We start from the raw sequence: 15544 nt of genomic DNA on the forward strand, positions 1-15544 counted from the left end.
AAACATGCATTACTGAATTTCATCTTAAAAATGATATCAAGAGCTCCAAGAAGATAGCGTTTGGAAATCTAAATCGACTTAGAAGCCAGTTGTCATCATATGTAAAATATGTGCTTTATAAAGTGGCTCAGGTTGTGCAATATTATAACTGAAGTGCAAGTTTACAGTGAGGTGATTGTACTTATAAGTACAAACAGTTCTACCAGGAGCATTTAATGGACTGATTGAGTGTGTTTAGAGCTCTTGGGATGAAACTGTTTCTGAAGCGCGAGGTCCCTACAGGAAAGGCTCTGAAGCGTTTGTTTTATTGTCAGACTTCAAATAGTCTGTGCACATGGCTGAGATAGCGTATGCTTGATGCTGTATACCGATAATCCAATCAGCTGCTGTAGAGCTGTGATTCCATACTCAGATACAGTGGGATAAATACTCCGAGTAGTGCACTGAGAGTAACACTAAAGCAGCTATGATATTTGGAATGGGTTCTTTTCTGAAAGAGTTCTGCTGGGTGGCTACGGCACACATGTCTGGCACCACTGTATGAATCATATACCATACACATCTTCTCTCCTAGCTTACTGCTTACTTGCTGTGCTTTATTCATATTGGATTAAACCTCAACAAGAAAGTATCAGAGCTAAAAAGCGAAATTACTAGAATAAATGAAGAACATGGCAGGCGTCCAAGCGAGACTCTACATAGAAAAAGGCAGGCTCTGCATTCACAGCTCAACCTCTTAACAACTAAAGAAACTGAACAACTAATTTATAAATAGAAGACATCATTACTATGAACACGGAGAGAAAGCACAACAAATCCACAAGCAAGAAGTTCGCAATACAATCCCAGTAATCACCAACACGAAGGGAGATGAAATCATTGATCATAAAAATATAATGCACACATTTAGAGACTACTATAAATCCTTATATTCTACGTAGTTTAAAGAAGACAACACACAATCTATTGCATTTCTGGATACATTACAGATACCACAAATAGATACTTTTAGCACGGAGGAATTGGATAAACCTCTGGTGCTATCAGAATTACTAGATGCTATAAAGTCACTTCAAGGCGGGTAAACAGCAGGCCCTGAAGGCTACCCTGCAGAATTTTATAAGAAATTCTCCACTCAGCTAGCTCCCCTCTTATTAGCAACATTTACAGAAGCTAGAGACAATCAAATTCTACCTAAAACTTTTCGCCAAGCATTAATCACCATCTTTCCTAAACAAAATAAGGATTACAATGTGCCTCATACAGACCAGTTTCACTTCTGAATAATGATGTTAAGATACTCTCAAAAATCATAGCTAGAAGGATGGAGAAAGTGCTGCCTTGGTAATATCACAAGATCAAACTGGATTTATCAAAGTTCGACACTTATCTTTCAATCTTCGATGCCTGTTTAATGTAATATACTCACCAGCAAAGTCAAACACCCCAGAAATATTATTATCATTGGATGCAGAAAAAGCATTTGACATGATTGAATGGCTGCAGTGGGCTGGCGCCCTGCCTGGGGTTGGTTTCCTGCCTTGCGCCCTGTGTTGGCTGGGATTGGCTCTGGTAGACCCCTGTGACCCTGTAGTTAGGATATAGCAGGTTGGATAATGGATGGATGGATGATTGAATGGAAATACCTTTTCACTACATTACAGAAATTTGGGTTTGGCCCAAACATTTGTGCATGGGTCAAACTACTGTATACCAATCCAGAAGCTTTAGTTTGTATTAACAGCATTTGTTCAGACTACTGTAAACTAGAACGTGGTACAAGACAAGGATGCCCCTTGTCACCAATGCTATTTGCAATCGCCATTGAACCACTGGCAATACACTGTCGAAATGCTTATCAGATAAGGGGGATTATCAGAAAAGGACTGGAACAGAAAATTTCTCTATGTGCAGATGATATGGTACTGTATATATCAGACCCACAAAATTCTTTGCCTGCAGTCTTAACAGCACTTACAGAATTTCAAAAGATGTCTGGTCTCAGAATTAATTTGAATAGAAGTGTGCTCTTTCCAGTGAATTCTCAAGCATACAATATTAGATTAGACACCCTACCTTTTATTATGCAGATCTGTTTAAATACCTAGGGGTAAATATCACAAGTAAACACAAAGCTCTTTATTAACAAAATGTCACCGTCTGCATGGAAAAAAATAAGCAAGACTTGCATAGATGGTCAACCTTTCATCTCACTCTAGCTGGAAGAATTAATGTTGTTAATACGAATATCCTTCCTAAGCTTCTCTTTTTATTTCAAAACATTCCAATATACATCAGTAAATCATTTTTAAGCAATTAAATTCAACAATAACCTCATTTATTTGGAACTCAAAACATCCACATATCCAAAGTGCAACCTACAAAGACCTAAGGCAGAAGGTGGCATGGCTCTACCTAACTTTCAGTTTTATTACTGGGCAGCAAGCATACAAGCTATAAAAACCTGACCACAAATAGATGAACATACACAGGCCTGGTCCGCAATAGAAGTAAAATCCTGCAGTATTCCCTTCTTTGTGCCCCAATAAATGTAAGTTATGGCCAATATACTAATAACTCAATTGTGCTTCACTCACTCAGAATATGAACCAGTGTAGAAAGCATTTTAAGATGGAGAATCTTTTATCTGTGGCACCTCTGCAAGAAAACCACCTCTTTCAACCTCGCAAACATATGCAGTTTTAAATATCTGGAAAAATCTTGGGGATTAAATTGCTTAGAGATCTTTATATAGACAACATCTTTGCATCCTATGAACAATTACAATCCAAATGTAACTTTCCAGCTACACATTTCTTTCACTATCTTCAAATTAGGAACTTTATTAAACAGAACCTGCCCGATTTTCCTCATTTTGCACCCTCCTCCATGCTGGAAAAATATTGCTCAATTTCAAGGTCTTAGACACCATCTCTGCAATATATAAAATTATTATACAGTCCCTCCCTTTCAAAGTTCCAAGAGGACATTGGGAAAAAGATCTCTTAATCAATATATCAGAAAAGGAGTGGAAAGTAGCAATGCAGAGAATTCACTCGAGCTCCATATGCGCAAAGCATACAATTATTCAATTCAAAATTATATATCGAGCACATCTGTCTCACTTAAAACTCTCCAAAATGTTTCCAGGGTGAGCTCCAACCTGCGAACGCTGCAATCAAGTCCCAGCTTCACTGGGTCACATTTTTTTGGGCCTGCAGGCAAATTAACATCATTTTGGACCAAAATTTTAATTACCTTTCAGACAGCCTTGGTCTCACAATCCCTCCTAACCCATTAACAGCTGTGTTTGGGGTTTTCCAGATGGGTTTAAAGTGGAGAAGGACAAACAAACTGTGATTGCATTCACTATACTTTTGGCACGCAGACTTATTTTGCTAAACTGGACGAATCATAACTCTCCTCTTTTAAGTCAGTGGGTAACTGATGTTTTATACTATTTGAAATTGGAAAAATCAAATTCTCAGTTAGAGGATCTGTGCAGACTTTTTTCAAAACTGGCAGGATCTAATCAATAATATTTTAGAATAAGCTCTTAAAGCACCAAGGAAGCAATTCTCTCCGCATTTCTTTTTCTTCTCCATTCATCTCTATTGCCTTATTAAACTCATCAATTTAGGTTTGTTTACAAGCTTTACGTTTTACCCCATTGTCCATGCTCTCTCTCAAGGGTGGGGATTGATTTGTTTTCAGTCCTATTTTTTGTAAAAATTGACCTATTTGTATGGAATGATTACAATACAAAAAATATATCCAGGCCTAGTATATACATAACTTTTAAGTTGTTTTTTCCTTAGTATGTTAATTCCTGTTGAATGTGGTGGGCTGGCCAGTGCTGATAATACCACTGCTAAACTTTTACCACACTGACAGATTCTAAAACTGCATCTGTGAAATTTAGTTTATACTAGAAGGTCAATGGCAGTCCATGTAGGTAATAATGTGATGGTGACATCAATGAAGAGAGGGGGTCTGCTGTTAAGGTTCTGTTTTGATGTGCTGCATATTCTGTTCAGCACTGAGATATTTTATACTTTCACGGTTTTATGTCATGTGTTATAGTGGAAGTACCTGACACTGATGTCTGTTTATACATTGGGTTAAGGTATGAAAGCAGATATTTCAGTGTTTCCTGAAATGTTAAATCTTTTGTCTTATCTGGCAGTCCCATCTGTCATCTTCACTACTTCCACTTCATAAATGTCTGTGCTCTCACAATATGACAATTTCTTTTTTTTGTGTGTAATGTTGAATTCCACAATTGCAGGACCTCCAATACTTTGTTGTATTCCCCGGCTTTGTGTGTTTTCACAAATAGCTGTTTAGTCCCACATTAATAAACTGATCCATGGACCACAGAAAGTACCTACAGTGGGTGGGCCCGAGGTAATGGGGTTTACAAACATCACTGCAGGTCTCCACAATATTACAAGACACAGCACCAGTGCCAGTATTCGATAATGTTGTTATAAAGATGATTATCATTTATCTACTGTAATCAAAACAGTGAGTCATGTGCTAAAAAATTGCATTTCATAATTTTTAATGACTTATCACATTAAGTAACAACACACAGCTTTTAAGATAGCTTTGCTTTTTTTAAATTTGTTTTGAAAAAATGATAGAAATGAATATTGCCATCAGTTCATTTCAGAGTGATTGTCATGTGTTGACAATGCAGTAAAATTCCAATCTTCATGTTTAACCAACACAAATCAGGCCATTTCTATCCTCGTCCAGTGACCAGAATTTCACTCTTTACTTTATGTATAATAATACCACAGAATAGCAGGTAGTTAGTAATATTTAATATAATAATATTTATTCTTGAGTGCTTAACGAGGTTAGCGAACGCAGATATAAACCCTTGATGCTTATTGTTAGAAAGTCACTGTGCACTACGGACTGGAAGATAAAATAATATCCCATTATATAAAAAAGGTGATTGGGCAGATCAGAGCAACTATAGGCCAGTAGGCTTAATGTGCATCACAGGAATATCAAGGGTAAGATTGAGTAGCACATGGCAAGAACAGGAGTTTTACTGAATAGTCAGCATGGGATCAGAAGAGGGAGGTTGTGTTTTATTAACATGCTGGAATTCAGAGAAAGCAACAAAAGGGTATGATCAAAGTGGAACTTATGATAGAATTTATCTTGACTCTCAAAGTCTTTTTATAAGGTGCCACATGAGAGGTTGGGCATCAAAATAAAAGAAGTGGTAGTTCAGGGTGTTGCCTGTAGATGGAGGCAGAGTTGACTAAAACACAAGGAACAGAGGGTTATGGTGCAAGGAACCCTATCAGAGTTACCACTCCTTCACTCCTTCAAGCAAGCTTTGTCGTCTTCCTCCTGATTCTGGCTTGTCTGACTGAAGTCAAACAGTACCTTTAATCTGGGACCTGTGAGTATTTCTGGTGTAAGAGCATAAACCGCTGGAAGCACTTCTGGGCCAATCGCATGTTCCAGAAAGTAGGCATTATGCATCCCTTCAGCTCCTCCTGGCAGCCCCCATGGACTCGGCACCGCTGCCACCCGGGACTACAACAACCAGGGTGCTTTGCCTGCATTTGAGTGGGAATCCTAAACCAGGGAGGTTGCCACTTGGTGTATTGGGGAAGAGAATGTCCTTAATACATTGTCTTCCTTGGTCCATCCATGCCGTTGGCATCCCTGCTGGGTAAGGATCCCAGTTCTGCTCCGGCCTTGCTTCCTATCCCAGTGTGCTGTCTCTCACACATCTTATAATGGTGTAGTCCCTGACTGTCATAAAATTACGGCTGTTGCCAGTGTTGTTAAAAAGCTGATGATTTTTGCTCCTGTTTCCAATTTTGCCCTTCTTGCCAAAATTTTTAAATCTGTTGTTGCTTACCAACTACGGGTCTGTTTGAACAGATTGAAAAGCTTCCTTAACAAGAATTATTGGAGAAAGTTTGAATCGTTAATCAAAAGAAATAATTAACAAAGACACGGTCACGGTCTTGTGGCCTAAAGCCAGGCAGAGATTTAGAAGCTAAAGATCAGTTTCAACTATCCTGGACCAGAGGATGATGGGTAAATAATAAAGCCAACCATCTAATCACAGACCAAGCCTGAACCAAAATAAACTAGTGCCCAAAGTAAATATTGACTTTTATATACAGTATAATATCAATCGCTAACATACACAGGCTACTGCGACTCCATTTAAACTGTGCCCATGTGATAACCTCACACATCACTCAGGCCTCAATCACACGATGGCAGTCATCACAAAACATCAACAAGTGATGGCAAAAATGGGCTCTCAAAATTGTGGCAAAATCACATCACCTTGAGAACAATATAAATGAACAAGTCATGTAAAAATGATTAGTATGAAATTATTAAAAATTCACATAAGGAATTTGACAAATCATTGGTGGCAGATTGTTGCTTTGTCCACTCATTTGAATGTTTTATTTAATAAAGATGTTCTTTTTAGTTCATTGGTGCCTTTTTCTTGTGTTAGGATCTTTGGTATATTTTGAATTTGTGCCCCAGCGTATCCATTTTCTTTTTGTACAGTTTTTGACACCTTTGGTGTACCTTTAAACAGCTCATTGTCTCTCTTTGACTTCAGTTTATTTCTTTTATTTCAGATGATGACTGCTGTCCTGCCATCACTGGTGAGGCGTTTGACATTCCCTGCTCTTTGAACGCTGAAGAGTCTTTAAAGAAAGAGGACATTTCATTTGAATGGACAACATCTGAAGGTCTCATTGTTCATACATTTATCGATGGAGAAGACCGTCTGGGAAATCACGACCCGCAGTTCTCTTCATATTAGAACTGCCACATGGCTTACTTCTCCCTGAGGCTGTCTGATGTGTCTGTCCGTCAGTGATGAGCTGGAGTTTGCATGTTGTTACAGCAGAGCCAAGGGGCACAGCTGACCTCTGTCTGAGAGCCGTCTTCAGATCGCAGGTAAGGAAACCTGACCATGTAAATGCTGTCCATCCCGTGGCCAGCAAGCTTGGTGATCTTGAATAGCGGAGCCTGTTACCTGAAATGATGAGCTGCTGTTTTATGATAGTGATGTATGAGTGACAGGAAGAAGAAGAACAAGATTGTGTGCCAGTTTGTTTTTTTTTTCCACTTCAAAATAAGAGACAGCAGTAATTTTGTCTTTATTGTGTGCATCAAGGTGTTTAGTGAACATCATCATCATCATCATACACAGTGAGTGTTGTGATGTTTGATTTTCATCCACCTGTTGCTCACCAATGCAAATCCAAGCCTAGCAGTGAAACAAACCAATAATAATGTGTGCTGCACAGCTCCCTTTGTCCTACTTCCTCATTCTCACATCTTAAATATTTTTAAACACCATTATGTGTCCCATTCAGTTCTCCAGACTATCTCAGCCCAGTGTGTTAAATTCATTCATACAGTAATCCCTCCTCAATTGCAGGGGTTGCGTTCCAGAAACCAGCCCCACAATAGGTGAAAATCCGCGAAGTAGAAACCATATGTTTGTATAGTTATTTTTATATATTTTATGCCCTTATAAACTCTCCCACACTGTTAAAATTATTAGAGCCCTCTAGACATGAAATAACACCCTTTAGTCAAAAGTTTAAACTGTGCTCCATGACAAGACAGAGATGACAGTTCTTTCTCAAAATTAAAATAATACAAAATATATTCTCTTCAAAGGAGCGCCGTCAGGAGCAGAGAATGTCAGAGAGAGAGAAAGCGCGAAAAAAGCAAACAATCAAAAAATTAATACGTGCTTTTGGGCTTTTAAGTATGCCGAAGCACCGCGATAAAGCGGCATTTTGTAGAGGAGCGTCAGTATCCTCTAGGCAAACAGCCTCTGTGCAAACAGCCCCTCTGCTCACAGCCCCTCCGTCAGACGCAGAGAATGTCAGAGAGAGAGAGAAAAGCAAACAATCAAGCACCGCTCAGGAAGCACATCGTATATCATTGAGGAGTTTTATTTAATACGTAATACATGCTCTGCTACCAGTAGCGTCCCTTGTATGAAATCAACTGGGCAAACAAACTGAGGAAGCATGTAGCAAAAATTAAAAGACCCATTGTCCGCAAAAATCTGTGAACCAGCGAAAAATCCGTGATATATATTTCGATATGCTTACATTTAAAATCTGTGATAGTGTGAAGCCGAAGTCGGTTGATATAGCGAGGGATTACTGTATAGCAAAAACATTTTGGATAAGATGGTAATAAAAGAATGTGGGAATGATTTGATATTTTAATTATATTTGCTGATTTAACCCTTATAGTCACATTGCTGTGTTCAGACTGAAGTGTGACAGAAAGATACAAGGAGTGCATTTAGCCAGTCTCCTTACTTCTGCAAATGAACCTGATTCCTTTTGTTTGTTATGCAAGGCTAATTTTTTCCCATGAAATATTCTATACTGAAGTCCCAATCCTTTCCAATTACTTCTTATATTTTTAAATAATTTTAGTAATTCCATTCTAAGTTGTGTTACTGTGGTTGCAGAGGGTATGTGTGGTAGTTCTTTAAATCCTTTTGAGGTGGTTTTGGTCACTTGGAGCATGATGTCCACAGCCAAAGCAAGAAGGAAAAAATAAAATGAAGTGTCATGTTTGTTAACCTAAATAAAAAAGAAAAGACAAACACAGGGATAGAACACAACGCTTAAAGAAGCAGAATTTAAACAGAAAACACTCAGCCCATCTGTTCGTGCACCTGTTGAAGCCCCTTCTGTCTATCTATCTATCTATCTATCTATCTATCTACAGTATCTATCTATCGATCGATCGATCGATCGTGGACAGGCCACTAGTCCATCTGTGAGCCACACACGTGTAAACCCATTTTCATATGCAATTATTATTCTAATAATAATAGTAATAATAGTTATTGTTAAGTACACTGAGCAGTCACTGCGCATACAGACACAAAAGAACAACCACATAAACCTGAACCTCTTTCTTTTGCTGAACAATTGTCTTAGCTCTGAAACAAAAACAATATAAGTTATCAAGTGAAAGCCTCGAACGTATGCTGGGAATAGGCTGTGCAGTGGTCATTTTGGTGGGCTTTGAAGACAAAGGGGAAAGCTGAAAATCGTGGAATATGACATTAACTGAAAGACTGTCCACTTCAGTTGTAACAGTAAGTAATTAAATGTCTTCTGCATCTTCTCTAAAAATGAGCCTTATTGTCAGTCCAGGGAAAGATGAACGCAGGAAAGGTTTACTTTTGAAGGCCTTGTAGTTGTTTAGCATATGTGTTGTTCATGTTTCATTTCTTATTGTCATTGTGTGTGTCGTCCAAAGGAAGAGGGGTTTCAAACTGTGGCCATCTACACAAGGGAAGCAACATAATAAACGTGACTTGCTTTGAAGAGTTTTAATGTCATAATATCAGTGGAGGTTGTACTGATATTATACATTGGTAGACACCCCTCTATCGGCCCGCTATTTCTGTGTCTGATGTTATCAGTCAGGCCCTAGCAGTCATTTTCTAACCACTTAGCTGCACCTTTCAAAAGAATGTGCTGCATATTTTCAGTTCTTTTTCTTTAAAGTTTGTTGACAACTGGCTGGACATCTAAGACCGACTTATAGTCAATGATGTCCACAGAGTAAGTTCTCAGAAAGTGATAAGGCTTCACTATTGGCTGTCAGTACTATAAAGGAAAGCTGATTGACAGCTAAGAATTACCAATCAAATTAATACAATAAGACTGAGGATGGCTGGTGCTAATTCTAAAGTATAATGAGGGTGATAGAAATGTAACACATTAGACAGGAGTTCATAAGACAGTAATGGCAGTGCGGACACTATTTACACCAAGGACATCCTGACATGGAACCTACCATGTACCAGCTATAGGTATGGATTTGGCCCATAATGCCCAAAGACATTGAGGAAGATTTTAGTACTTGTCCAGCCTGCACCATATCAGTATTAGCTGTAGTGTCACAGGATGAAATGATGGCAGGCACTTGGGCAAAAAGGAGTCTTAATGAATAATCTGAAGTCGAACTGTCAAAACTAATAATTGTGCGTTAAGACCTTTTAAATTAAGAATCTACAAGCTTCAAGAAATCAATACACATGATGCCAGTGAAAATAAAGTCACGCCATTCACATCATGTGACAATGACAAGTTGTGTCATAGTAACAAGTACCAAAAGTGTCAGCACAGCAGAAATTTGAAAACATGACGGAAAATTAAAATAAGTCCAAAGACCAAAATGAAAAGGAAAAATAAATCTGAAAAAGGTCAACCTGCATCAATCCCTCCCTGAAACAGTCCAAAAGAGAAAAATGTATTAAATCCTGGAGAAATTGGCCAAATACATGTCTGGTGACAAACATGGCAGGCACTTGCCTCCAGTACTGTATTTGAAACTTCTGTAGATCTGCTTGACCCTGAATTTCCTAGTCAGACTCCTCAAGGTGGTTTTGCTTTGATTTAAGAGGCATTCTGAAAGGAAGAGGCAGGTCCAGGTGGTCAGGTCCCTGAAGTGGCGTCATAGGTGGAATAGTGTCAATCTTCCTTCCTGCAGAGGGAGGAGATGAAGAAGAGAGAACGTTATCGCATAGCGCCACCTCATGTCTCGGCAGAGAATTACAATCATACAAGCCCTTAAGCTCTTCCCTATGCGCACGTGTGTGACACTGTGTAATCAAATTTCGCACTGTGCCTTGTGAACTTGAACCCGGACACAGGCAGACAGACATCTTAAATTCACCACACACTTGTTTATTTACACTATATATAGCAGTCCAGCTCAAATCCCCAGTGCCTCTTGCACCGATTTCCCCAAGTCCAGGCCTTACAATGCCTCTCTCTTCCTTCAGGCCTTACAATGCCTCTCTCTCTCTCTCTCTCTCTCTCTCTCTCTCTCTCTCTTCTGGCCGCCTTCAGTCCTCCCGTTAGCTCCTTCCTCTTCCACCCGACTTCCGCCCTAGACTGAAAGGAGGCGGCCCCTTATATACTGCTCCCGGATGAGCACCAGGTGTTTCCGGCATTCCCTCCTTGGCCACACCCCAGCGTGGCGGAAGTGCCGGCTGTCCTCCCAGCAGCTCTCCGGCGCCACACTAAGTCTTCCCCCCAGCACTTCCTGGTGTGGCGGAAGTGCTGGGCTCCAGGGTTCCTCAGGCTCCAGGGCGCCTGGCGGTGGCCACGGGCCCCTACAGGGTTGGGCTTCCAAACCCTCTACCCGTGGCCCCCAATACAACCAGGGCGATCGCCCCCTTGCGGTCTGGAGGAGGCACAAGCCCTCCTCTGGTCTTCCTGGGCGTCCCCGGCCGGGCTCCATCCCGCCAGGGACCACACGGATAAACCGGCATCGGGCGCCGCCTGGCGTGACCTCGGTCCCTACAGGGTTGGGCTTCTAAGCCCTGTACCCGAGGCCCCAACATAACCAGGACGGACGCCTCGCAGTCTGGAGGAGGCACAAGCCCTCCTCTCGTCTTCAATTGCCACTTTTATTTTTAGTTTTATCACTAACCTCTTACATGTGATCTTGTCAAAAGTTTTCTTGAAGTCTGAGATCCACTCTGATCGTCTTTTTGTTGCTTCCTCATAAAATCTTTGCATATCAATAAAACATGGTCTCTCCACCTAAACCCATACTTTCTACACATTGACACTTCTGGTCTTCACATGGGAGACTTGATTTCTTTCTACCTTAAGCACTTGAAGATTAATACTGTTAGGTCCTGACACAGCTTGTTTGATTTGAGCCTTTGGGAGGCAGCAGACAGTTTTTCATTTAGTTTGCATACACAGACGTTATTTATTTCTGCAGAAACAGAAGGTGCCACTGAAAGCTTAGAAGAAAACCTTTGGCATGGAGATTGCCGTTCACACATTAAAGTTGCTGCCACCTCGGCATGTTGGCTTCTACAATGTCTTACATAATGTTAGCATACATTTCAGTCACGCAGCACTTTTTCTACCTGGTACCCCCATTTCCGGGCTCCATAATGTTTGGGACACCACAATGGCAGGTCACCGCAGAATTTACTGTGCCACTGCTGTCAGCAGTTCCATCATCAATGACGAAGTGTGCCAGTACTTCCGACAGCCATACCATAACACCCCTCAGCCATGTTTAACAGATGATGTGATCTACTTTGGATCTTGACCTGTTCCTTCTCGATCGTATACAATTATACGATATCTTCTTTTCTTTTCTTCTGTGTATAAAATTGTTGTTCATCTGTACTTAGTGTATTTGTTTTCTTTGATATCCTGCTTATTCTTCCCATTTGTAACTCATCTATCCTAAGCGGACCTTCACTTCATGTGACTGGTGGCTGTTTCATTTATGAAGAGAAATCTCTCGACAGTCCTATTGAGAGCAGTAGAATGTTGTGCTAGAGAGCTCAGAGCAGTGCGGCATCATGACGAGTCCTCCTCGGCAGGCGTATCTCAAAAGTTTCACAACTCTGATAAGTAGCAGATAGCAAATGCAAGTCCAAATGCAGGCAGGTGGATCAGTGAAATGGCAAAAGTATCCAAAAAGAATGAAGTAGAAAGTGATGACTTGGAGGAGATGGTCAGTTCACAAACAGGAAAAGAGGAAACATCAAGAAGTGACAGGCGGGCAGGCACAACATGCTCTGTCAGTCAGTCAGCTTGTTTCATTCCCTGTTCATCAATACTTTTTTAAGTTTTTTTCTAAGTATAAGTAATTTCAAATACGCTGACGATGTAGAAATAGCACAGTTTTTTCAGCCTCTTTGACGTTGTCATGATATGCACACCTGTATCAAAACACAAAATAGCATGGCATTTTCAAAACACAACATATAAATGGCATAAGATCAGTTGAAATAACCTGAAGTTAAAGAGCAAACCCAAGGCCTCTGTCAGCACACCGACTGAAGCCATGTCTGTCTAGTGGATTGATAACCTGACTTGTATACAGACTGTGCATTTTGCAGTTCCTGTTAGTGACTCACTGATATTAGAAATGTCTCCATATTACAGTACTCCTCATGTTTACCTTCACATTTGTTAGCTTTTGACATATTTAAATTAGCACACTTGCCTTTTCCTATCAACAACATACCCATATTTACCTTATCGACTCACTGATTTTTATTTTTTATGTCTGATGATGTCTTTTCCTATTGAATTTTTTTGTTAATTTTGTTTCTTCCCATTTTGTTTCATTTTTGAAGCATTTTATTTGAAGCCTGCATTTTCGGTCATCTAGATAAAACTAGCTTGATGTACACTCACCAGTCACTTTATTTAGGGACCCATTGCTAGTACCAGGTTGGACCTCCTTTTGCCTTCAGTACTGGCATAGATTCAACAAGGTGCTAGAAACAGTCCTCTGGGATTTTGATCCATATTGACTTGATTGCATCGTGAACTTACTGCCTATTTGTCAGCTGCGCATTCGTGATGTAAATCTCCCGCTCCTCCAGATCCAAAATGTGCTGTATTTGATTGAGATCTGGTGACTGTGGAGGCCATTGGAGTACAGTGAACTCCTGGTCATGTTCAATTACCAGTTTGAGATGACTTCAGCTTTGTGACAAGGCTCATTATCCTGCTGGGAGTAGCCATCAGAAGACGGCTACACTGCGGTCATAAAGGGATATATGTGCCAGCAACAACAGTTGCCTGTTCATAGATGACAAGAATATCAATCACCTGGTTTGGTCTCCTGCTGTTGTAGTCCATCTGTTTCAAGGTTTGTCGTGTTGTGTTTTCAGAGATGCTCTTCTGCATACCTCGCTTGTAACAAGTGTTTATTTCAGTTACTGTTGCCTTTCTGTCAGCTCAGACCAGTCTAGCCATTCTCCTATGAACTCTGGCATCAACAAATCATTTTCGCCCAGTGAACTGCTGCTCACTGGATATTTTCCCTTTTTCTGACCATGCTCTGTAAACCTTAAAGATGGGTGTGCATGAAAATTCTAGCAGATCAGCAGTTTCTGAAATACTCAGAGCAGCCCGCCTGGCACTACCAACCATGCCACATACAAAGTCACTTCAGTTCCTTTTCTTCTGATGCTGGGAATAAACTTCAGCAGCTTGCCTTGACAATGTCTACTCGCCTAAATGCATTGAGTTGCTGCCATGTGATTGGCTGATTAGATATTTGCGTTAAGAAGAAGCTGAACAAGTGTATCTAATAAAGTGGCCAGTGAGTGTATGAACATTTTCAGGATGGCATTACTCAAAAGTCAGGATGAGTTTTTCCTCCATTAACACTAGAATTACCAAAGCTTAAGAAAAGACTGTAAATCTGGCCCACCTCAAATCCGCTCGCACCTCTCCAATCGCCATTCTTTGTGTTGTAAATGTGTCGAGCAGCCTGCTATTCCATCCCAATACCCCGAACCACAGTTTAGAAATGACAAAAACCTCTCCCAACTGAAGCCTTATTTATCAGGGAGTCTTCGACCTGTATGGGCTAAAGAAATATATTGTTATTTGGAACATATGCATTTCACATGTGTTCCGTGTATACATTGATCTATGTAAGTGTAGGATGACAGAAATGTTAAACACATACCTAAAAGAAAAACTTTTTTCCATCTTTTAGTACTAACAATAAAACTTTGACATGAAGTGTATAATGTGTGAAGACTTAAGTCCAAATATCAAATGAGCAATTTCACAATAGATACAAGTATAAAAAAACAAGTGCTCTTTTATTGAAGACTATAACCGAAGAAAAAGAAATCAGGTAAGTGTGGGTTTTGGATTCCAATGCAAGGCTTTTAAAATGCATGATACGTGACTCCATATTCAAATAGTTGACAATCGGGTGTTTAAATGTTTTTGTTGTCACTTAAGTGAGTGCAGCATGTCTATTGTCAGAACACACTGTGAAGCAAGCTGGAAATATCCAGGGCACCTGTGAAAGCATGACGTCTTCCTCTTACTGTATATCTATCAATATATCTAGATCTATATATATCCACTGTATATATCTCTAGATTTACTCACAGGTTGTGAGTAGTCAATTCTTAGTAGGTGCTACGGGCCGCGATTGGCCCGAAATTTCAATTCTTGGTAGCGAAAAGCAATCTGATTGGTTCCCACTACCAAGAATTCCCCCAACTCACAGCTACTCTGAGAGACCTCCCTCCAAACTTCAGCCTTGGCTAACTTGTTCTGTTGGTCATCTCCTTGTCAGCCGCAGCTAGGTGACTTGTTCCGCAATCTGCTGCACAAACTCTGTAAGGTCTGCCTGGTCTGCCATTAGCATGGTCTCAATATTTCAGATGTCAATGTTGATAATTTGACACGTTCCCAGAATGTATGGCCTAGTGATACTGGGGCAAGATAGCAATGTTCTTTTTTTGGACAGTGTTAAAAGGGATAAGTGTGATCGATGGAAAACTTTAATTTGAATTATTGAGTTCTTTGCATATATGGAGCTGAAGTGAAGTCTATGTATGGCAGAGTTGCATTACTTTTCTGAGATGTCAATTGAAAGGTCCTTTTCCCACCGGACCCTAGGATTTATGAATAGAGAATTCTTTGAGATGTTTTTACAGTTTGTTGAGATGCTGTCTCAG

The sequence above is a fragment of the Polypterus senegalus genome, chromosome 2 (assembly GCF_016835505.1).
Source record: "Polypterus senegalus isolate Bchr_013 chromosome 2, ASM1683550v1, whole genome shotgun sequence".
Lineage (NCBI taxonomy): Eukaryota > Metazoa > Chordata > Cladistia > Polypteriformes > Polypteridae > Polypterus > Polypterus senegalus.